Source organism: Macrobrachium nipponense, chromosome 18 (assembly GCF_015104395.2).
Source record: "Macrobrachium nipponense isolate FS-2020 chromosome 18, ASM1510439v2, whole genome shotgun sequence".
Lineage (NCBI taxonomy): Eukaryota > Metazoa > Arthropoda > Malacostraca > Decapoda > Palaemonidae > Macrobrachium > Macrobrachium nipponense.
The window spans coordinates 45,601,091-45,623,763 of NC_087211.1; the positions used below are offsets into that span (position 1 = coordinate 45,601,091).

General features: G+C 42.1%; 1 protein-coding gene and 1 long non-coding RNA gene across 5 annotated transcripts in view; one reads left to right on the top strand and one right to left on the bottom strand.

Annotated features, from left to right (window-relative positions):
* LOC135197012 (1-phosphatidylinositol 3-phosphate 5-kinase-like) overlaps window positions 1-10,479 on the bottom strand; it is a 385,140-nt gene extending 374,661 nt beyond the window's left edge. For 2 of the 4 annotated variants that reach the window (XM_064223907.1, XM_064223904.1), the window contains exon 1: window positions 10,154-10,478. The gene's annotated coding sequence lies outside the window, so the exon portion shown is untranslated. Of the gene's footprint in view, window positions 1-10,153 lie in introns of all 4 variants that reach the window. The other 2 variants (XM_064223905.1, XM_064223906.1) reach the window with 2 other exon arrangements.
* A 2,297-nt stretch (window positions 10,480-12,776) lies between these two features.
* Window positions 12,777-22,348, top strand: LOC135196749 (uncharacterized). Its single transcript, XR_010310453.1, has 3 exons — window positions 12,777-12,982; window positions 20,625-20,739; window positions 21,346-22,348. It is a non-coding gene; the product is annotated as an uncharacterized LOC135196749 (long non-coding RNA).
* Window positions 22,349-22,673: the final 325 nt, after the last annotated feature.

A 22,673-nucleotide genomic window follows, 5' to 3' on the forward strand; every position in this document is an offset into this window, starting at 1 on the left:
AAGTTGAGCGGGCGGCAAGAAAGAAGACGAAGTGTCCGTCACCAAAGGAGTCGCGGGAGAGCTTTCCGACGACTCCTTTGCAGGCCTTCGCTTCTTCCTGCCCTCATACAAAGTCCACTGCGCCTCCGACCAATCATTACAAACATCACAAGCTCGGCTCGGGTGCATTCGCGCCCCGACACCGAGCACACAAAATATGAGGGTCTATCTACTCGGGAAAGAGCGGAACGTTTTCCGCATTTACGCCCTTCGGTACCCGGGCATAGTCTCGTCGGGTAGAGCGAGGCGAGGAGATTCCATCATTTATCAAATTCAGTTGAATTAATATGAAAAGAGAGAAAGTGATTGTACTTACAATGAACTCTTTCATACACAAACACAACCAAATACTCAAGAAAGCAAACGACGAGAAGCGGGCAGAGAGCGTCGAACACACAGTCCACTCGCTGTGAGGCCGAAAGCAAAAGTGATTTGTTTACCTCCCAGTCGCGCGCGCGCGCCTGTCGGACAAGCAGTTAACTACCGAACCCCCTTGTTCGAAAGCTTACGACCTATCCAGCTGCGCTAGTACCTTCCTATTGTAAAAGGACCGAAGGTTTGTATGCCGTGTGTCGGAACAATTGTTTACTTTACTCGTTATTTAGCTAAACTTACTTGTTATTAAAAATTTTAATTCAATTCATGTCAATTATCCCTTTTTTGCAACCAAATTACCCCAAAAAAATGACAATTTGTCCAAAAATTGCATTTTTCCTAACTAATACAAACCTGAGGTCCTTTTACAATAGGAAGGTACTAGCGGCAGCTGGATAGGTCGTAAGCTTTCGAACAAGGGGTTCGGTAGTTAACTGCTTGTCCGACAGCTGCGCTGCGCGCGCGACTGGTAGGTAAACAAATCACTTTTGCTTTTGGACCAAGCAAAAACTGCAGAGTGAGGGGTTGGCATGAGGTGGGGCTATGTGTAAAAGGACCTCAGGTTTGTATAGTTAGGAAAAATGCAATTTTGGACAAATTGTCATTTGTTCCGACACGGCATACAAACCTTCGGTCCTTTACAATAGGAAGACTCACTTCTTGGTGGGAGGAATCTGAGTCTTTTGTGAACAGACTGGTGTTCGCCAACCTTGGAATGCCTCCCTGGTCGTAAGAGCGAGGGAGGGATCCAAGCCTCTGTCCGATTGATCGGGGTGTGCACCGCAGGATCAATGGTCAGACCTCTGGACCAAGTACTAAGAGAGAGGCAAGCGGATATCTCTTCGTACCAGCAAACAAGAACAAGTTCCTATTTGCAAGAGGCAACATAAAGTTATGGTTTGTCTCTTGTTGGCATCCACTTCCCCCCCTTGTAGGAGGAATAAGTGGATATTCGCTCCCATCCCTAGTGAAAGGGATAGGATGGGGCTCTGTCGAGTAGCTCACCGGCATCTCGTCCTTATCCAGAAGGTGATGACCGTTATCCCTCTACCCACAGGTAGAGGGGGGGGGGAGAAAAAGATAGGAAGAGAAGCCAGTCACTCTCTCATTCACTTATCTATTCTTACAGTCACACCAGGACTCGATGCTGTTCAGCCTGCTAGGGTCTGGGTGGGTTAGCTAGACAACGTGATTGAGACAGCCACCACAAGGGTCCTAAGGAAAACGATCCAAGGACCTGTGGGGCAATATATCCAAAAGTAGAAGGAGGTGCCGGCGGTCTGGTTGTACCAGACCCCTGCCTTCAGTACCTGCGCCACGGAGAAGTTCTTGTTGTTAACTCGAGAGGGAGTGTACTTCTAGGTCATCTTGGTGCTGACGAAGAGTCTTCAACACTCAGCCTGGTGATGTCGAGTTTCTTCAGAAAGCGCGCGGTCGACGCTTTCACAGGACAAAGCAGCATCTCCTTCGCATCGAAGGCGGTGAAGTCCATTAGGGAGGGGATTGTGAGGGACTCTAACTGATCGTCAAGGAACCGAAGGGTTCAGAGTCTTCGCTACGAATTCGGTAACGAAATCGAGCGTCACAAATCCCCATCCCCCCCTGGATGCTTGACTTCGCAGAAAAGTCATGCAATTACCTTAGAGGAAAAGAAGGGAATGGTCGTATGACCTATCCCTCTTCTCTGACTTCGGTGATGTCCTGTACCCATACTGTTCTATCCGTCTGCAGCGAAGTTGTTGTTCTCGGTAGTGGATAGGACACCGACACTCAATGGTGGGTGTCGATGGTATGGGTACTGTGACAAGCCGTTAGGACGAAGAAAAGATTGTTATGGAACAACCGAACTAAGTCCACAGCGAAGTTCGTAACAGACTTGGGCGCTCTGACAGCTGCCTACTGACTGCGTTCGGTAGGAGGCAAGTTGTCCAAGCACCCGAGCAAGTCACGTGACCTTCGCCTTAAAAGGGTTATGCCAAGAGACTAAACAAATAATTTGTTCGTCACCGATGCCAGAAGGCAAGGTGATGACTCTCTTAAGGCATGTGCCCAACAGGCGAAAGTCAATTGCCTTCTAGAGACCGAGGTCCTTGATGGCAAGATATCTCATAGGATAGTTGATTCTCGGGTGGGTAAGGAGAAACAACACTATGTGACGTTGAAGACGAAGGTGTACAGAAATGCAACCTACGTCTTCACAGCTGAACCGAGAGAAGGATTCTCAAGATCTGAACCTGTTCTACAAAGACTGAGAACGCTAACCGCTATTGATTGCCTGTCGGTGAGGATCGTAGTTGCAATAAAAGCGGAGCGCTTCCAGTATGAAGACAGGGAACTACTTGCCTGAAGAAACTGCTTCTCATGGGCTGAAACATTTGGAAGTAGAGCTGTCAGGTCGGAGAGTAGGCGATGTCTTCTGACATATCTGTTAATTCGGGTTGGGGCGAGCAATGAAATTGCACACCTACGAATACGAGATATTTTGAAGACAAACTCAGATGTCTGCAAAAATCATTCGCATTATCGTAGTGCGATGCAGCGGTTGACTAGTACAGACTTCTGTTACCGTGCGGTAAACAGAAAGATGAAAGAGTCCAAGAGATATCTCTGTTGAAAATTCTCGCAATGTCGAAGGCGATGAAATCGAGCGTCACAGCAGTAGATGGTCCTTCATTATTGCGAGAATCCCCGTTAATCAGAGGACCTAAGTCCATGATTGTTGGGCAGAGATATCGGTTCGGTAGTCAATCCAACCAGGGGAGAGAGAGACGTAACCGACCGTGCATCTCCGAGACCTAGCTGATACTGAGCCGCTATCAGGCAGCTCAATACGCAGTAGCTCTCGGTGACTCGTCATCCTGAGTTGCCAGGTAATCCATATTCCACGAAGGAATGCGTTCGGCTAGAACCATCGAGCATAAAGAATACGCTCGAGCAATTATATTTAACCGAAACGGATTTCGGTAAATACAAAAGCTGATTTGGTGTTGTCATGACAATACCAAGTATCTAAAATCGAAACTGATAACTGCTGGGAGGTTGCAGGCAACCCCGAGTTGCAGTTCAATTAAGATACAATTCGTCTCGGTCACAAACCGTAGAGTTAACTACGGTATGCGCCTACCCCACGGACAATTCAACTGTTAAAGAATCATGTCGCGAGGGTAATATACGTAGTATATTTGTAGGTTCTGTACCCCGACCTCCATCCTAAAATCGTTTTCCCCTCGAGGAATGAGAATAAGGATTGGAGATCGACCGCCTTCGTTCTCTAGTCAAGAGAGTGAAGGAGAAGTCTTTTCCCAAGGAAAGCTTCAATGGTGAACAGAATACCGAAGACGATAGTTCAAGCCAAACTGGAAGTTCCCGTCCGTTCTTCTCTATTCCAGGTTTAAGCGCCTACTGTGAGATACTCTTCTTTCAGCAGCAGTCTTCTTCCAAATGCTAGAAATTACAGGAATTCGAGCATAAGCGAGGTTCCCGATTATCGTGTAACAATTATCGGGGATTCTCGCTCACTTTGGACCGTGGTCTCGCACCTAAGTGTTTGGAGATCGTAAAAAACTCGAACACTCTGACTTGTGCGCTAGAAAATTCCGTAGAATTCTAAGCACTCTGCGAAAACCCCCACCCCCCACCGAATTCGTCAAACGATATACGGCTGGTGGTCCTCTCGATTACCCGTAGAAATCGAGAAAGGGGCAGGATCCCTCCTCAATGACCGGGGCTTACGTCAGGTGAGGAACCGAAGGTCCCCCTCCCCCGGTAGAGACAAGCCCCTACAACGTGGGATATTACAGAGAAATCTCTGTAGGATCCCTCCCCTTTCCCTCGTAGCCGTAAGGAGAGAGGGAATGGCGGAGGAATTGGATACTGGCTCGCCTTCCCAGCGGAACTAGCAGTTGGAGAAGAAAAGGAGCAGCCATCGCCTTACGGCGATGGCCTCTCAGAGCCTGGGAAAACGTATCGTCAGGAGGGAAAACGTTTTCCCGAGGAGGGTTACGAACTCATACTGTAGGTAAGTGTCTGCCGCCACTGTGAACGTAGTCGGGTGGGGCTGATCGACACCTGACAGGAGAGACCGATACCGCTCCGACTCATTCCAGTCCTCGTCGAGGTCGAAACCTCAGGAGGACGAAAGGGTATTTGAAATCGGTGTCCGAAGACACGATATAAACGCCTCTGTCGCAGTAGAGGAGGTGAAGTAGCTTGTTCGACCGGCCAGAACTGAGAGAGCCTTCTTGTCCGGAGACGAGAGATACCTGGTTCAACACAGTCGGCAAGCTCCGATCGCGGCAGACCCACCGTCGATTTGGGTTCCCTCTCGGGCCCCAAAACGACTCGAGCCGAGACGTGGCTCGGCTGGTGGGAGCGGCGATCCTTCCCCTGAGGTCATTGTGCTGACGAGTCAGCGCCGTAACCTCGGCAAAGTTCCTCTGGATCTCGGAAGTCACAGCATCTTGCAGAGTGGGACCGTTAAGCCCTTCGAACAAGAGCATATTCCGAGAACCTTCCTCCTAAGGAAGGGAACAGCGACAGCCCTCTCGGTCTTCCCCATCCACTTGCGCATACGTCCTGGCCGGTCCTTTTCCAAGAACCGTGCCTGGCACGTAGGGCGTCGTGGTGGGATCATGAGGGGCGCACCCCTTCACGATCACTCCTCAATACCTCGCTCCTCCCGGTGTAACCGAGGAGGTTGAAGGTACGGGAGAGGCAGACCTAACGCTCCCTCGTTGCTCGCTGGCAGAACCAGCAGGCTTGGAGCTGCAGGCCTGGTCGAACCGTCTCGCTGTGGAGAACGGCTGGACTGAGCACAGCGGCCCGATCTCGAGTGTCAGAAGAGCTGGTGCTGGTTGCCGTACACGGTCGCTTTCTGTGAGAGCGACGGTCAGGCGACCTGCAGGCTCCACTGTCACAGTGAGACCGGTGCTGTCCTTACGCCACGTCACGTCGCTGGTTCCAGCCGTGGCTGGCACGAGCGAACGGGAGGACCTCTTCCCAGCCTCAGCCCGTGGGTCGGTCCCGTGGACCGTCACGTCCCCCGGGTAGCCAGCTGTTCGCCGCGAGAGTGAGAGCTGGTCTGTGAGAGTCGCATGAGCGGGCTGTCACCAGTCTTCCGCCCCTCCCCGTGCCGTGAACCTGACGCTGAGCGGACTCAGAGGTCTGGTCCTGGCTGCACGGGGTCGCTGTAGGCGACCGTACACTCGGTACCTACCTAGCGAAACGAGAGGCCGAGACGGACCCTGATGTAGTGGCAGAACCACTGACACCAGGCGGAGGAAGTACCGGTGTTAGCGGTACCCCTCTGGTCCCCGTAGTCTTCGTCCTTCTTGCGGAAGAAGAGAGGGCGGGCCCCGCTCCCGAAGGAGCAGGAGGACCAGCGGAAGGAACCCTCCCGTCCCACCGAGGGTGACGACGTTTGTCCCGAGAAGCTCCCGAGGGAGACTTCTTAGGAGGGAGGGAGGAGGCAACCTTCTTCTTCCTCGGCTGTGAAGCCTTAGAAGTAGAAGGGAAGAGGCGGCAGCCGACGACGATGAAGAAGATGAAGACGACGACGACGACACCTTCCTCCTCTTCTTCGTCAGCTTCCTCAGGACAGACGTAAGATCTGCTATCCAGGGCGGAGCCGGGGCTGCTGTAGCCGAAGCCACAGGGCCCAACGGACGCACCTGTACAGACAGACCAAAGTCTGGGGTAGTACCACACGAACAGGGACGACATCAGCAGGTATGGGCATCTCAGGAAAACAGCAGGCACAGCCAGCACAGCATCGGTAGGGACAGCCAGCGCAGCACGGCAGGGGACAGCCAGCGCAGCCACGGCAGGGACAGCCAGCGCAGCCACTGCATGGACAGTCAGCCCAGAATCGGCAGGTACGGCAGGCAGCACCGGAAACACAGGAAGTGGAGCAGCAGCCAGCAACATCCTGGTACCGGCGGCAGGTCCAGGGGCGAGCTCTAGGGCAGCGGAAGTGTGGTCGCTGCAGCGCGGGCAACCACGAGCGGCGGCGGCACGCCCCCCTCTCGGTACGGCGAACGGCACTTCACAGCGGCTGTAGGCAAGACTGTTACCACGTGAGGCGGAGTACAACCAGGTGAGGAGGGACGTCGTCACCTGGTCGCGTGGTCACCACTCCATGGGTGACCGCAGTAGGCCCAGACATAGAACCGCAGCCCCTGGACACTAGCACGCCCTGCAAATGGAAGGACGCCCATACCTCACCAAGGTCCACCCTCGTGGCAGTAGCACCTGCGGAAATAACAGTAGTAGCGATTAGTGGGGGGGAAGTCCCCTCGTGCGGGGGGGTGAGCCCTCTCCGAACGAGTGGAGAAGACCCCTAAATACAAATTGTACATAGGGGCCACCGAGCGCCCTCCCCGCGCTCGACGGATCTGGGCGAGGAAGAAGAACGCCGATAACCTCCCCCCCCCAAGGGAAGGGCCATCTGTGGGAGCTGAGCGGGGGGGGGGTTCTCGTTACCCACCCCCGCACAGTACCCATGTACCCAACAACAATATAAGAGCCCGAGAGCAATCGTGCCATCGGCCCGAATGCAAGGGGCATAAGGATCAATTCCCTGACTGAGCGGAACTTGAACCAAATAAATATTGATGCAATCAATAATAAGGAATAAATGAAAATGCATCTTGCATTACGATTCATTCACAATGAATAAGGGCTCGGATCGAGCGCATTTGCGCCCTCGTACCGAGCGCAAGGGTAAAAGGATCCATTCCTTACCTTTATGGATCAAGGTTTCTGGAAACCTTGATCCATAATGAATTGATGCAATCAACAAATATATGAAAATGAAAAGAATACTGCGCTTGCGATTTCACTTCATACAAATAAAAAAGGGGAAGGATCAATTCCCGGGAAATAGCGGAAACATTGATCCCAGTAAACAATGCAATCTCAATAAAAAATGAAAATGAATAAGAACTGCACTTGCGATCACTTCATTCAAAATAAAAAGGGGAAAGGATCAATTTCCGGGTAAGCTCGGAAACTGATCCAAAATGAGTATTGCTACAATCAAATAATATATGAAAATGAAAAAGAATACTGTACTTGCGATTCCACTTCCATACTGAATAAGCTTTCCGTGCCGAGCGCATTCGTTCGGCAACGGGCATACAGGTCAAAAAAATATAAATGAAAAGAGCACTTACTTACGATTTTCATCTACACATTTCCATCCCAAATATACGCTCGGAGCGAGCGCTCCCGCCCTCGGCACCGAGCATACACAATACGAGGATCATTTCTGGGAAAATGAATTCCCGCACTTACGCCCTTCAGTCCCGGTACAATTCAGTTTCACTAGATAAATAGAAAAAAGAAAAAAACACAATCATGCGAAAGCAACGACGATGAAGCGGGCAGAGAGCGATGATACACATCCACACGCCAGCAGGCCGAAAGCAAAAGTGATTTGTTTACCTACCAGTCGCGCGCGCGCGCCTGTCGGACAAGCAGTTAACTACCGAACCCCTTGTTCGAAAGCTTACGACCTATCCAGCTGCCGCTCAGTACCTTCCTATTGTAAAAGGACCGAAAGGTTTAGCTATGCCGTGTCGGAACAAATTACATATATTTCTAAGTAGATACAATCCAATGTTTCTAACCTTGTCGTACATCTGGCTGCCGAAAACCATAGAGGAACAAACTACGGATAAGTGGATTATAATTTTTTTTTTTTTTTTGCTAGCACTTTTCATTGATTTAAGTCTTTATTTGTATTTTGATTTTCTTTAATTAATAACTTTATGCCAGAAATAAAAGAAACCTTTAATGTTTGCATGCTTAAGAATGGCAAAATCATCGTTGCCACATTAGTGGAGCTTCACACATACACCAATGCATTATTATAAACTGTTTCCATGAATTCTAGTTGTCATAGTAATGCAATAATGATAAAATTGCTTTAATATTTATGTATATATACTTCCAATACATAGCCTAATTTCACCAATTTCCACGTTTTGTGTAAGCCTCATACCCAGTTTGGAGGGTGAACACATACCGAATGGCAACAGAGAGAGAGAGAGAGAGAGAGAAAGGAAGGCGAAGGAAGGAAGAAGGAAATGGGTGGCAGTGGAGAGGGGGGGGGAGAGGGTGGGTGGAGCTTTTTACGCGTGTTCGTATCCATTTCTGCATAATGGAGTTTTTGTCTCTTGGTACAAGGACAAGCGTCGTTATTCTTTACGATTAGTGATTCACGGTACCCTAATAAATTACGGCACTGGGTGTAATGCACTATAGCAAAATCTCGTTCTGATACGAGTCTTCATTACAGAAATAGGTATTGTCCAAAAACGTGCTTGCACTGTCTCTGAAACCCATAGTAGGTATGCTGCTTAGTTGCCAATCAAGTTTTTCGTAATCAAGTATTTTTTACAAGCTAGCTATTGAATAAATTTGTATATTTCTCAATCAAAACATATGCCCCTCAATGCTAACTTTCCTCTTTTAACGACTTTCTGATCATTGCAAATTCGGCCCCATAATTTTTTATGGAGCGAAAACAGACAGAGGCCCAGGGACCGAGAACGATTGCATCACACTACAGCGATAATCCAGCAGTAAAATATCTTCATATATCCAAAAAGTAAATAATAAAGATATATATGTGCATTACGATTATAACGATTACATGAATAGCTGATAACAATCTGCATGAATAACTGGTAAACTGTTCTGCAAGAAAGTTGAGTATAGCAATTATTTACAATAGGTGCGAAAGTCAAGATGTCGTGACGTCATAATACAGGACTTAAAAGAACGTTCTAATTCCAAAAAAAATTATTTAAATTTGAGTCAGAATCGAGTTACTTTTTCAATAACGAATATTTTCAAATTAATCATCATAGATATGTAAAATATTGATGTTTTACTATTTATTTAAAAAATTATCTAAGTGCACGCTTCGTCTCTTCTACCAAAACAGTTGTTTCCTTAAAAACGTCCCGGTAAGGGACCGTGTTCCGATTGTTGTGATGAAAGTGCCCCAGCGTCTGTGGGTACAAGTGGTGTGCGGATTTATCACAGGAAATGGGAAGTTTGTTGACACAAGCAAATCCATAAACATCGAGATGGCGTCAATCTTCTAAGTTATTTAATCGTAAGTAAAAATTTCAAAAGTGTTTTAGTGAGATTTCCACTGCCGTGGACACCATTTTCACAACCCTCTGTTTAAATCTTAAAATTTGGCCTTAATTTCTAACTTTGGAGAAAATACTTACTTCGAAAGGAGAGATGAGGTCTTAAGCTCCGTTTCTCACCAAAAACAAGTCGCGACAGATGCCCATCTCCGGTATCAGGACGCGTTATAATGTAATTTTTCGGAGGGTGGCATGCATTGATCGTCGTTGGCTTGATGCAGGCCATGCGGTGTTATACTCTACCTAAAATGGATCGAAAAGGGGGTTCGCACCAACAAAAATGGTCAACAGATCTAAAAAACAGAAGATATACCTATCCAGTTTGAAAAATACATAAGGTTCATAAATCTGGCTTCCTACTCAGTCTATCTTACGTGGGCGGCACCTGTCACTTAAAAATTATTAACAGCCTACCTACTAGGCTAGTAGTAGCTAATATAGGTACTAGGCTAGCTAGTTAGGTACCTAGATACCAAGGTACGATACTACCTACCTAAGTCTCGACATCTCTGTACATACCTACTATTTCATACCATTTACTGCAAAAAACTTTGAATCCGTCACTTATTACTTACCTCAGTAGACCATCGGAGACTGGCCGTTTGCGAGTTAATGTAGGGAAAGTTTGTTTACACCAATAACCCAACCTTAATGGTAATCAGCTGACACTTGTAAATAATACTGGGGAACTGTAGTCTTATTTCGGGGGATCCCGATTACTGAGTGGGCTTAACGGGGCGTTTGTTTTTATTATTACACGTATTACTCTCTCCCACGGGGCAGAGCAACAGGGTCTGTTTATGAACATAAAATTAGCAATATTATAGGTAGAATATAGATTAGGGTACACAAACCCAGATAGAATCGGTTATAAGGTTATGAATATATGTGCACGTCAGTAGCTCGAGACTACTAAATATTCGAATTTCCATATGATGACTAATACACCAGATTGCTGTAGCATCTTCATCAAAGAATATAAGCAACAGACTATGGAATAAACATGCTACAATTTTTTTTAACGTGAAAAATATGTTAAGCTATCTATGCATTTTTACAGCCACAAACAAGGTATGCACATTACTTATTTCGACGGACCTTGGGACAAAATTGCCGAAGCGAGGCACAGAATCTGGTATTTAAGATTCAAAGCCCAGTGATTGTCACTCCCACTGCGTGGAGTAAATGTTTTTATTATTGTAATTGTTGTCTATACATGAGTTAGAAACAAAAGCATACGTGCTAAAACAATTCCATGGCTACATTAATTATTAGAAGATTGTCAATTTAAGTCGATGATATTTATTAGAAAGGAATAATAATGGTTATAAACGTTCAAAAAAAGATAATTTCTATTTATTTTCGGCACAAGCACCAAGATCAAAGAAAAGACATGAGGTTTCGAAACCAGAAACAAACTGGAAATGTATTGCAACACTCTTGGATGAAAGTATCTGTTACATAATTAATCATATAGTGTACTACGAGTCATTATTTATCTTAAGGCGGCTTACGTGGACAATTTATCCCAGCATCTTAAAAAGAGATTCATCGATCTGCCCCCGATTTCATTACCTACACAGGCTTTGAGGCTTTAGACCTTGGTCCGTAACAGTTCAAAGTAACCCACAGCGAATAGACACACCACAATATTACCCCAGAATGTATATGGCTTATTTTAAGGCAAGATAATGAGTCAAGTCTGTGCTTGAACATCTCATAATCATTATTAATGAAGATGAAAATCCATTATTTCTTTGTCAGCATTATTTCTGTCGCCTGTCGAAGACTAATAGAAACAGGAGAAGCAAATTTAAGCAATTCTGTAGATTTTCCCAACACATTTGATTAGTATTTTGAAAAAAAAAACAAAAAAAAGTTCCGTAGTGGGATTTTAGTTTCTGTCAACCGTTGTAGAAAGTTTGACAGGAGCAGCAAGCCTACCCAATACAATTCTAAATGTGATATGGTACGAAGCTTGGTCAAGAGACGAATTATCATAAGGTGACTTACCAGCTTTCCACTCAGGATTATCTTATCACCGCTATATTCTACGCTTTATTTCCATTATACACGTGTTTGATCTGTTACATAGTAAGTACAACAAGTCGAGGCCTAATCTAAGGAGGCCTAACCCGATGCCTAATCCAAATCCATGGATTATTTGGAGGATGGGAAATCCATTGGATAACATGGAAACCTGCAGTTGTGATACGGGGAAGTTTTTGACTACTATGAACTGCAATAAAATCACCTAGACATTTTATATAAAGTATTAGCAAAATAACTATTGATAGAGACAGTAGTCTGAAAATAAATGTTTATAAATATAAAAAAGGAATTAAGTCTTCAATCGAAATCGAAATTGTAACAAAAATCTTATCTACATATGTCCCTGAATATCTGTTAATTCAAAAATATACCATTCATGCGTTATTAATATATAAATCACTGGATGAATATATTGGCCTTGCAATTCAAGGTACGTAGTCTGATATCAGCCCGCCAATAAAATGTATTTTTTAAATAAGGTTGCCAATATCTCTGCAGCAACCCACCAAGGCCACCACAATGACTGATAATAGGTTCTGGTTCACTGCTTGGGTCAACATGCAGAAGTCCGGTGGAATTTGATATAGTTTGACCAAAATATTCCATTCCGTTAAAGCTTGACTCTGTGTGTGCGTGTGTGTGAGCAGTTACATACATTTTCATCCATCAGCTGCTGTCCAAAATTTTCTGTTTTTGTTTATCTAGCTGTAACGAATGTTCAATGTGCCCACTGTTCTTTTGAAATACTAATGCACGCTTATAATCTATTTATTTATTTTTTTAAATCTAGGTTATTTCGTGTTTTGGAGCCTTTAACTTTCGTACCATCCTATTTTATATGCAAGAGTTTGCAGCGATAGTAGTACTATTAGTAAAAGTAGTAGTAGTAGTAGTAGTAGTAGTTTTTCATTTCAAGGTAGCCCAAGGCCATAATCGTCTACATAAGACAAACAAAGGGATATATTAAGATTTAGCAAATCACATTTTACCAAAGTGAAGGAGAAGCAGATTTCATACGTAATTGTAGGTACCAATGTAAACATTACCGAGGTTTTATTGTCTCACACCTCAAGGATTAGGGGATACAGGAAAACCCTGTTTTATCAGATAAACGATGTGTCTTCAGCGATCAATATATAAAGTTCGTCGAGGGCATTGGTGAGTTATTCGGTTTCAGTTAGGCGGCCAATGAACTAGACAGATTTTGGGAGCAGTACTACAGAGCAATAAGTAGAGGACGTCTTTGAGAACAACTACGCTTTTAAGGGGGAGAATATTAAGCAGTGAACCGCACGAAGTACTAGTCTTGGGGATGCAAAATTAGCAACATGAGAAGGAACCTTCTTATAGAAGTAAGAGTTTTTTTTGTGAATACTTGTACATGTAGTACAAGCACCTTGTTCCTTGTTTATCTAATTGTTGCAGGTTCTTTTTTTATCTCAGTTATTTCAGCCTAATGTTAGTCTTGTCCGTCCTTGTCTTGAATGTTTGGGTCCATCATCTTGAGTACCCCTTCTAGATATGGCTGTATCAAACCCGATGAGTTTGATTTATGTCCAACTCTGCGCGCGCGCATCTATAGCTTCTACCAGCTTCTGTTGCAAGATGAGAGTCTCTTCCCCTATTGGTAGACCTTGTAATACCCTCCAGGCCACATCATCCCACAGCTTCATAGGCGTTACTCTATTATCCTTGGAGAGTGTGGTTAGGTGACAGTCTCTTATCCCTCACCATTAAGCTGCAGAATTCTCTTCCTGGCTCTATATTCTCGACACTTATATATTCTTGCGTCTTTAAGAGGTAGGGCTGCCTCTTTCTGCTGCCTGCCTCTTTCTGTGGGAATAAACCCACTCTTTTCACATTCCCTCTGCTCATTTGTTTTCTCTCGGCCCAGACAGCGGTCACACCCAATACTTACCCAAATTATGTGTTCACCTCTATCTTGCCTCCTGGAATTTAAGGCCCTGCCCTTGGACTCCTCTTTCACAGCTACCTAGCACATTCTAGGTCCTATTCTCATCTCTCCTGAAACTTTCAAATTGTGCACTTTTTGCTGATCTATTTTCTCATCAACTCTATAATTATTTTTACCTTTTCTATGTACCTCCACATTTTTCCAGTTTTCTTTCGCCACAACTCTTTTTTTCCCTTTTTTCGCATACTGTGTCCAAACTTCATAAAGACACAATAAAAGCACCTTTTTTTTAGCACCACTTCTACAGTACTGGAAAACATGCTTTACTCCCATCATAAAGTTTTAATAGCTCTCAACAATTCGTCTTCCGCACTAATCATTCTCAACACTCTCCACTTTACTTACATAAATGGTTCTTTCATCAGTGTTTTTCTGTTTTCACTGGTTTCATGTATTACACTTAGAGCTTTCCACCCTTCCTGGTCAGCAACTCAGTCACACCACAGCATTACTTGTAGTCCCAAGTGGACTGTTTACTGAAAAATCTACTGGGCCATTGTTGACCTAACTCGTGAACTGGATACCAGATGGTTAGTCAGCTTTGGTAGGTTGCAAGCAAAGAGGAGATGAATATTTGTCTAATAGTAACATCCTCCCTAAGACTTGCTGAGAACCGGAAAGTTAATACCCTCTGGGGCCACCCCTCCTAAAGGCAAGAAGCATAAGGTATTATTATGATTATTATTATTATTTTTATTTTTTTTTTTTTTTTGCTCTATCACAGTCCTCCAATTCGACTGGGTAGTATTTATAGAGTGGGGTTCCGGGTTGCATCCTGCCTCCTTAGGAGTCCATCACTTTTCTTACTATGTGCGCCGTTTCTAGGATAACACTCTTCTACATGAGTCCTGGAGCTACTTCAGCCTCTAGTTTTTCTAGATTCCTTTTCAGGGATCTTGGGATCGTGCCTAGTGCTCCTATGATTATGGGTACGATTTCCACTGGCATATCCCATATTCTTCTTATTTCTATTTTCAGATCTTGATACTTATCCATTTTTTCCCTCTCTTTCTCTTCAACTCTGGTGTCCCATGGTATTGCGACATCAATGAGTGATACTTTCTTCTTGATTTTGTCAATCAACGTCACGTCTGGTCTATTTGCACGTGTCACCCTATCCGTTCTGATACCATAGTCCCAGAAGATCTTTGCCTGATCGTTTTCTATCACTCCCTCAGGTTGGTGCTCGTACCACTTATTACTGCAAGGAAGCTGATGTTTCTTGCACAGGTTCCAGTGGAGGGCTTTTGCCACTGAATCATGCCTCTTTTTGTACTGGTTCTGTGCAAGTGCCGGCCATTCGCTTGCTATGTGGTTTATGGTTTCATTTTTCGTATTGCACTTCCTACATATGGGAGAGATGTTATTTCCGTCTATCGTTCTTTGAACATATCTGGTTCTTAGGGCCTGATCTTGTGCCGCTGTTATCATTCCTTCAGTTTCCTTCTTTAGCTCTCCCCTCTGTAGCCATTGCCAGGTCTCATCGCAGTCTAGTTCTTTAGTCTGTCTCATGTATTGTCCGTGCATTGGTTTGTTGTGCCAGTCCTCTGTTCTGTCTGTTATTGTCCTGTCTCTGTATATTTCTGGGTCTTCGTCTACTTTTATTAGTCCTTCTTCCCATGCACTCTTTAGCCACTCGTCTTCACTGGTTTTCAGATATTGCCCCAGTGCTCTGTTCTCGATGTTGACGCAGTCCTCTATACTTAGTAGTCCTCTCCCTCCTTCCTTTCGTGTTATGTACAGTCTATCCGTATTTGCTCTTGGGTGTAGTGCTTTGTGTATTATCATATGTTTCCTGGTCTTCTGATCTATGCTGCGGAGTTCTGCCTTCGTCCATTCCACTATTCCTGCGCTGTATCTGATTACTGGCACTGCCCATGTGTCTATGGCTTTTATCATATTTCCGCCGTTGAGTTTGACTTGAGTATCGCCTTGAGTCTCTGCATATATTCTTTCCTGATCATGTCCTTCATCTCTTGGTGTTTTATATCCCCTCTTTCCATTATTCCCAGGTATTTGTATCCTGTCTCATCTATGTGTTTGATGTTGCTCCCATCTGGTAGCTTTATCCCTTCAGTTCTCGTTACTTTGCCTTTTTGTATGTTGACTAAGGCGCATTTTTCTATTCCAAACTCCATCCTGATGTCCCCAGATACAATCCTTACAGTCTGGATTAGGGTATCTATTTCCTTGATGCTCTTACATACAGATTGATGTCGTCCATGAACATCAGATGGTTGATTCTGTTGCCTCTTTTCTTGAGTTGGTACCCGGCATCCATTTTCTGTAGTACTTTTGTCATGGGAATCATGGCTACTACGAAGAGTAGTAGAGACAGTGAGTCGCCCTGGTTTTGAGGAAGCTGATGGTGTTTTCCTCTGCCCCATATATTTTCAGGCATTCTATTAGCCATGTGTGTGGTATCATGTCGAAGGCTTTCTTATAGTCTATCCATGCCATGCTTAGGTTGGTTTTCCTTCTCCTACTGTTCTTCATTACCATTTTGTCTATCAGGAGCTGGTCTTTTGTGCCCTTACACTTCCTTCTGCAGCCTTTCTGTTGGTGGGGGATGGTGTTTGTCTCCTTTAAGTAATTGTATAGCCTTTCACTGATGATACCTGTTAGTACCTTCCACATTATTGGTAGGCAGGTGATTATTATTATTATTATTATTATTTTATTATTATTATTATTATTATTATTATTATTATTATTATTATTATTATTATTCAGCAGAAGAAACCGATTCCTTTGTAACGAGCGCATAGTGACCATTGACTTGAAATTCAAGCTTCCAAAAAATATGGTGTTCATCGGAAGAAGTAAGAGGAAGTAAAGGGAAATACAGAGAGAGGAGATACCACTTATTAAAAAAAGAAGAAATAAATTAATGAACAGATGAATAGATAAAAATGTATCAGAATGCAAGAAGAAGAGTATTAGGGTAGTAATGCATTGTATTTTCGCTTGAGCTTCTGAAGTTTCAATTGACCGACATCCTCTACTGTTTCACCAACAGTACCTATTATCATTACTGTAGCTACCCATACAATGAAAAATTATGGTAATTAACATGAGGTTTGAGAATACGAGTTCTGAATTCAGGGAGTTTTGTGTGTGTGTGTGTGTGTGTATGTGTGTGCCATCCTAAAGCATGGACGAAGGTACCCCAAGTTGTGTGTGGGGGGGGGGGGGGGGCTGGTGTACCCCTAACCCCCCAAATGTTCCTGACTGAGTTGGTCAAATCCTGACTGAGTTGGACCGTCAAAAATGGCCAACGCTAATATTTTGTTGAATAAATGCCCTCTGGATACAGGTGCCAGGTCTGTGCTTTTTTCACAAATTTTCGGTAGTCGCCCCCATGTGATGAGTCTATCTATTTATATATATATATATATATATATATATATATATATATATATATATATATATATATGTGTGTGTGTGTGTGTGTGTGTGTGTGTGTGTGTGTGTGTGTATTCATATACAGATAGATGGATCATAGATAGATAGATATATGCATATGTATGTATGTATAGGTAAACATAATGTATTTATATATGTATAGCATCATATGTACATGTGATTTTGGATAAACAGTACTGAATAGTAGATCACTAACATATTTTCATAAAATATTCAATAACAAACATTACTTAGCAGAGCAAAAATTAATAAAAGAATTGTTGTTGGTCAAACCTCTACATTGACCGAATCGAGTTGGTCAAATTTGCTTTTACCCGACGGCAATTCTAACCGAGAATTCATCACTTGTCCATTACCGTTTTTATATACACATGCACACACACAAATACATTAACTGGCATTATTATTATCAATATAAAGACTTCTTTCAAGTTCTAGATCGAGTAAAGATTTTTTAGCCCTGCCTGTCGCAGCAACATTAATATCCACTCTCAGTAAGAAACCCGGCATAGCTTCTCGCATGCAAAACACTTAGGTAGAGAGAGAGAGAGAGAGAGAGAGAGAGAGAGAGAGAGAGAGAGAGAGAGAGAGAGAGAGAGAGGTGATTATGTTTATTCACATCTTTGACGCAAGAAAGACGAGTGTCTGAGACTTAGCCGCGTCTAGCAATCGACTTCGTTTTCAGCTCGTTTGTCTCAGTGCAGGACGAATCTAGCCAATCGCTATGCCAAATCACTTTATTATTTTGATCTCGACATGGGAATACAACAGTAGCAACAACGACAGCATTAAGTATAATATAAAAATGTTAGTATGAAAATTGACGATGTTATTCGATCTAGACCCACCCATATCCGAATGCTATACCGACTCTTGAGAGAATTAAAGGCATAGGACTAAACAACGTCATAACGGCACCGAGTACGTAGCCCAAACAAACGGCGTAGTTAATAATCATTAATTAATTAGATATATATCATATATATATAGTACTATATTATATATAATATATATATATAGATATATATATATATTAATGATTATTAACTACGCCCTTTGTTTATTATTATTTATTACGATTATGGGACACAAGTATTTTTGGAAGTGATGGCTGGTAACTATTAGAAGTAGCCGGAGCTCACGGTGTGTCAGTACTATCATTATGATTTCCGCTGCTGACACTCCAGAATTTGAGAACATTTGCTGGAATGGTCAAAGCCAAGCGCTGAGTAAATAAAAGTGGCACTTGGGATGATGACCCATTAACCGAAAAAGCGAAACGTACCATAGTCAATTAAACAAAACGCATTTAAAAAAAAGATGCAGTTCAGCAGCGGAAATCATAATGATCGATTCTCCTTACTCACCGTGAGCTCCGCCTACTTTTAATAGTTGCCAACCATCACTTCCAAAAATACTTGTGTCCCATAATCGTAATAAAGAAATAAATAAATAAATAAATAAATAAATAAATTTAAAAAAATCAAAGAAAAAATAAATGAAATAAAAAAACTTGTTTCCGTTTTATTGTTAATTATGCATACGCACTCTACTTAATTTATACATTTAAGATAGCATTACTCTCTGTCACCACCAAGGCTCAACCATGGGCAAATTATATATATATATATATATATATATATATATATATATATATATATATATATGTATAGTATACACATACACACACATATAATGCAGTGGAACTGCGCTACCAAGAATTCAAATATTCCTGGAGAGAACATCGCAGTTATAAACTGTATACAAATATTATACAATGCATAATGATACCTTTAATTATTTAAATAAAAAAAAATATTGTAAAGTGGAAGGAAAACAGTGATGTAGTTAAATGTAATAAATGTATATATATATATATATATATATATATATATATATATATATATATATATTCCAGGATTTCAGGGGTGGGGGGCCAAGTGCCCCCTCTTGCCCCTATGTGCAGGCGCCCATGGGCTCAACGTAAGACCAACAGTTTGTAATAATACAGATAAAAGAATCTCTGTTTGCCCCATACAGACACTGCACTTCATAAACAGGACGAAATTATTAGGACAACGGATAATCTCAGGTTGTAAATCACCCGAGTCGAAATTGATAAGCAGTCACTCAATTAACCCAATATCTTATCGCGAGCGATCCAGAGTGTACTTGTTGACACTTTTGCCCCAGTTTTCTATTTTGTTAATTTAGCTTTGCACAACGCTTGGCAAATAAGCCTAATCAAAGTTGCAGAGGAATGCCACAATTTCTTACTCAACCTTCCCTTGAGAAAGCCGAAGTCGAGCCTGTTACGGCTGTGGACCATTTTGTTTTGCAACGATTAACATGATACTGATCGTTTAAAGGAAACTCCATTTTGAAATGAAATGGAGACTCAAACATTTTCATACTTATTACATTACCACCCCAAAAAATCAAATAACCTTATCATTAAACTTGTCCTTTTTTCAGGAAACAATGATCTACCCTGCTTTTGGTATTATTTCTCGCAAAGATGCTGAAAAATATATGTAGTAGGCCATCGAATTATTTAAATTTCTTATGGATCATATCAACGAGAGAAATTTTATGGTGCAAGAAAATAATTAACCACTATAATAATAATAATAATAATAATAATAATAATAATAATAATAATAATAATAATAATAATAATTGTGAAGAAATCCACCTGTGGTTTAGATGTCTCATATATATATATATATATATATATATATATATATATATATATATATATACATATATATGATACCATCATACATACATACTACATACATACATACATACATAGACTTAAATAAAGAATGCTTTCGGGAACCTGCACGATTCTCAGATTGAGAAGGAGAATCGATCAGGTATACCTATATATTTGAAATATAGTACTGTATTTATATCTACACCACTGTGGATTTTTTTCACCATTCTACTGACTCATGCTATTATGAGATTATAATGATAAAAAAATAGCACATGACAACATAATTCCTTCTGCATTATTTTTTTTTAATTAAGCGCGCCTGTGTGTCTATCTTTTTTTTTCTACATATCAGCGACGAAGTGGTTTTTACGCCCATTGATACTGATAAAAAGGATAAATCTTTTATCTTTGTAAATGAAACTGTAAAACATCGATTGTTGATTTCGAATCACTTTCATAACAAAGATTAGAAGGCCTTGTCGGATCACAGATAATGCATTGGTTTTTCCTTTTAGCAAACAAAATCGTTGAATCCATGGTCTATGACTCTAGAAAGCCTAAACTTCTTCTTCTTCTTCTTCTTCTTATTATTATTATTATTATTATTATTATTATTATTATTATTATTAGGATTTCAAATTTGCTTACTCTTTATTTTCATAAAACTTTTCTAATACCTCGTCATTGATTTTTAATAGTTTTTTTTTAATTGTAGTAATGTATGTTACATTTCTTGACTTCTCGCTGCCGAGAACTTTGGAAAATGTATGGGAGTTTGGGCGGGAGGAGGGGAAACGAACAACAGTCTACCCCTTTCCACCATATTTGTAATAATGTTGATGTTTCTAATTTATTTTTATCTTCCACGCAGCGCTGGGCGTTGTCAGTTATTACGTTGCTCGCCTTGGCGTGCACCGTAGCGGGAGCGGCCTCGTGGTTCACAGAGGGCATCTCTAAATGGTCCATGTTACTGACAATAAGTGGCGGTAAGAACACAACTAATATAAACAAACTTTTAAAAACTTCCCCCCACCCCCATCAATCTAACTTGGCGCAGTGATAGTCTAAGGTAGCATTTCCTTGTACTACAAGAACTTTTTCTTCTCCTGATTTGGTATGTGTCCCTCTGGGCACACACTACATTAGGACATGGTGTCAGAGTTAAAGAGGATATATATTGTTTGTTCGTGCGACAGCGCCTTAATGAGCTTTGGGAATTCGGTTTTGCAGTAACATTGAAATCTTGGTCGTTGGAGGCAAGGTGTGAAGGTCAAAACTAGGCCCGTCTGATAACTTCTTTACCAATTGAAATAACCAACCAGCTTTCAAGTGTAGACAGAGCAATTTTTTTTAACTATTTTTCCATTTTTCTCGGTAATATTGAGAATATACTGATGTTCACAAATAATAGGCTCCGAATATCGTTTAACATCTAATTTACTATACTTGGTGAATAGTTTACACCCAAAGGAAACTATAATTATTGATATACATCCTATATGTGGCTAATACATATTTACATGGTGAATGTCATTTTATATATAGCAAGCCGTTAAATGTATCATAATCTGAGTCTTCCTATTTTCACGCAGGCGCTCTCTTTTTTGTAATCCTCTTGGGATACATTACCAGTGGGTGTTTTGGCCAAAACGCCGATGAATCCACCACGGCTGAGGCACAATCGGTTGCAGACGACCGACCGCCAAAGTACCGAACGGCCTGGAGGAAAGAGTTCATGAAAAGTTGTCCTCCCCACCTCAAAGCCGACCTCGAAAAGGGCACCAGGAAGTGGGCAAGAAGCAGCCATGCAGAGGAAAATGCATTGCCTGTGTGGACGACTGGTTTGCAGGTCGATTTTTGCGGTTTGGGTCCTTATTCCGACCCGTCCAGAAACAGCGTGGGTCCCTCGTCCCACGATCCTCCTGCAGAGTGCCATCCCGTCAGAGGTTCGGTGAGCATTGGCGATGCACAGATCCTCCCAGCAACTTTTCTACCCTCCAGGAAGACGCAAAGGACAGGTGACCCGTGCGACTACGATTCGGGTTTGCCAAGATACGAGGAGGTGCAGGATATGTGACGATCTGCATTGTTTTGCCTAATTAATATTGCTTTCAGTGCAAAGTTTCGCTCCTTAAATCATAATCTGTACTAGGCATTGCAAAAAGAAAAGCAAACACGAATCTCTTTCGGTGGGTAGTTGTTCATTTAAAGGTGTACTGTGCACATTATTATTTTTAGTTACGTATAATGTCGGTGGACTTGAGCTCTCTCACGGGAGTGTTTTATAATTCAATGGTACTATAACGACAATAGCTCCGAGGCTAGATATTTTTTTACATTTAGATTTTTTTTACTTGAGTCATTGTCTTTGACCGCTGTAATATCTTTATTTGTATGTACGTTGTGGCTAGGTAATAATGACTAAAAATGATGCACGAAAAACATCTTTTGACAAATTTTGATCTTACAGTTATTCAAGTATAGGTGGATACAACTTACATATAAATCATGTATGTATACGTTTAAATAAATATATTTCAAACATAAGGATGTCATTATACATTTATTTATGTTGCATATACTATAAATAAATTTGTGCTCACACAATTATAATGTCTCTTCATATTTACAAACCGAATATTTAAACAAAATTATTTATCGCTCACCTACGAAGTGCAGGAACGTGAACTGCAGAAAGTATATCATAAACTCTCTCTCTCTTAATAATAATAATAATAATAAGGAAAGAGACCTGTAAGAGCAGTAGCAAGTAGCATTTCATATTTTTTAGTCTTCTCTATTCTTAATAGGCTATCTTAATTATTCTTATCAAAATCGTGTAGCGGGCTCATTATGTTCCCAAAGGACAGAAAACGTTTACTTGTTATTTCAGTTTTATTACCCCTGACATTTCAATAAT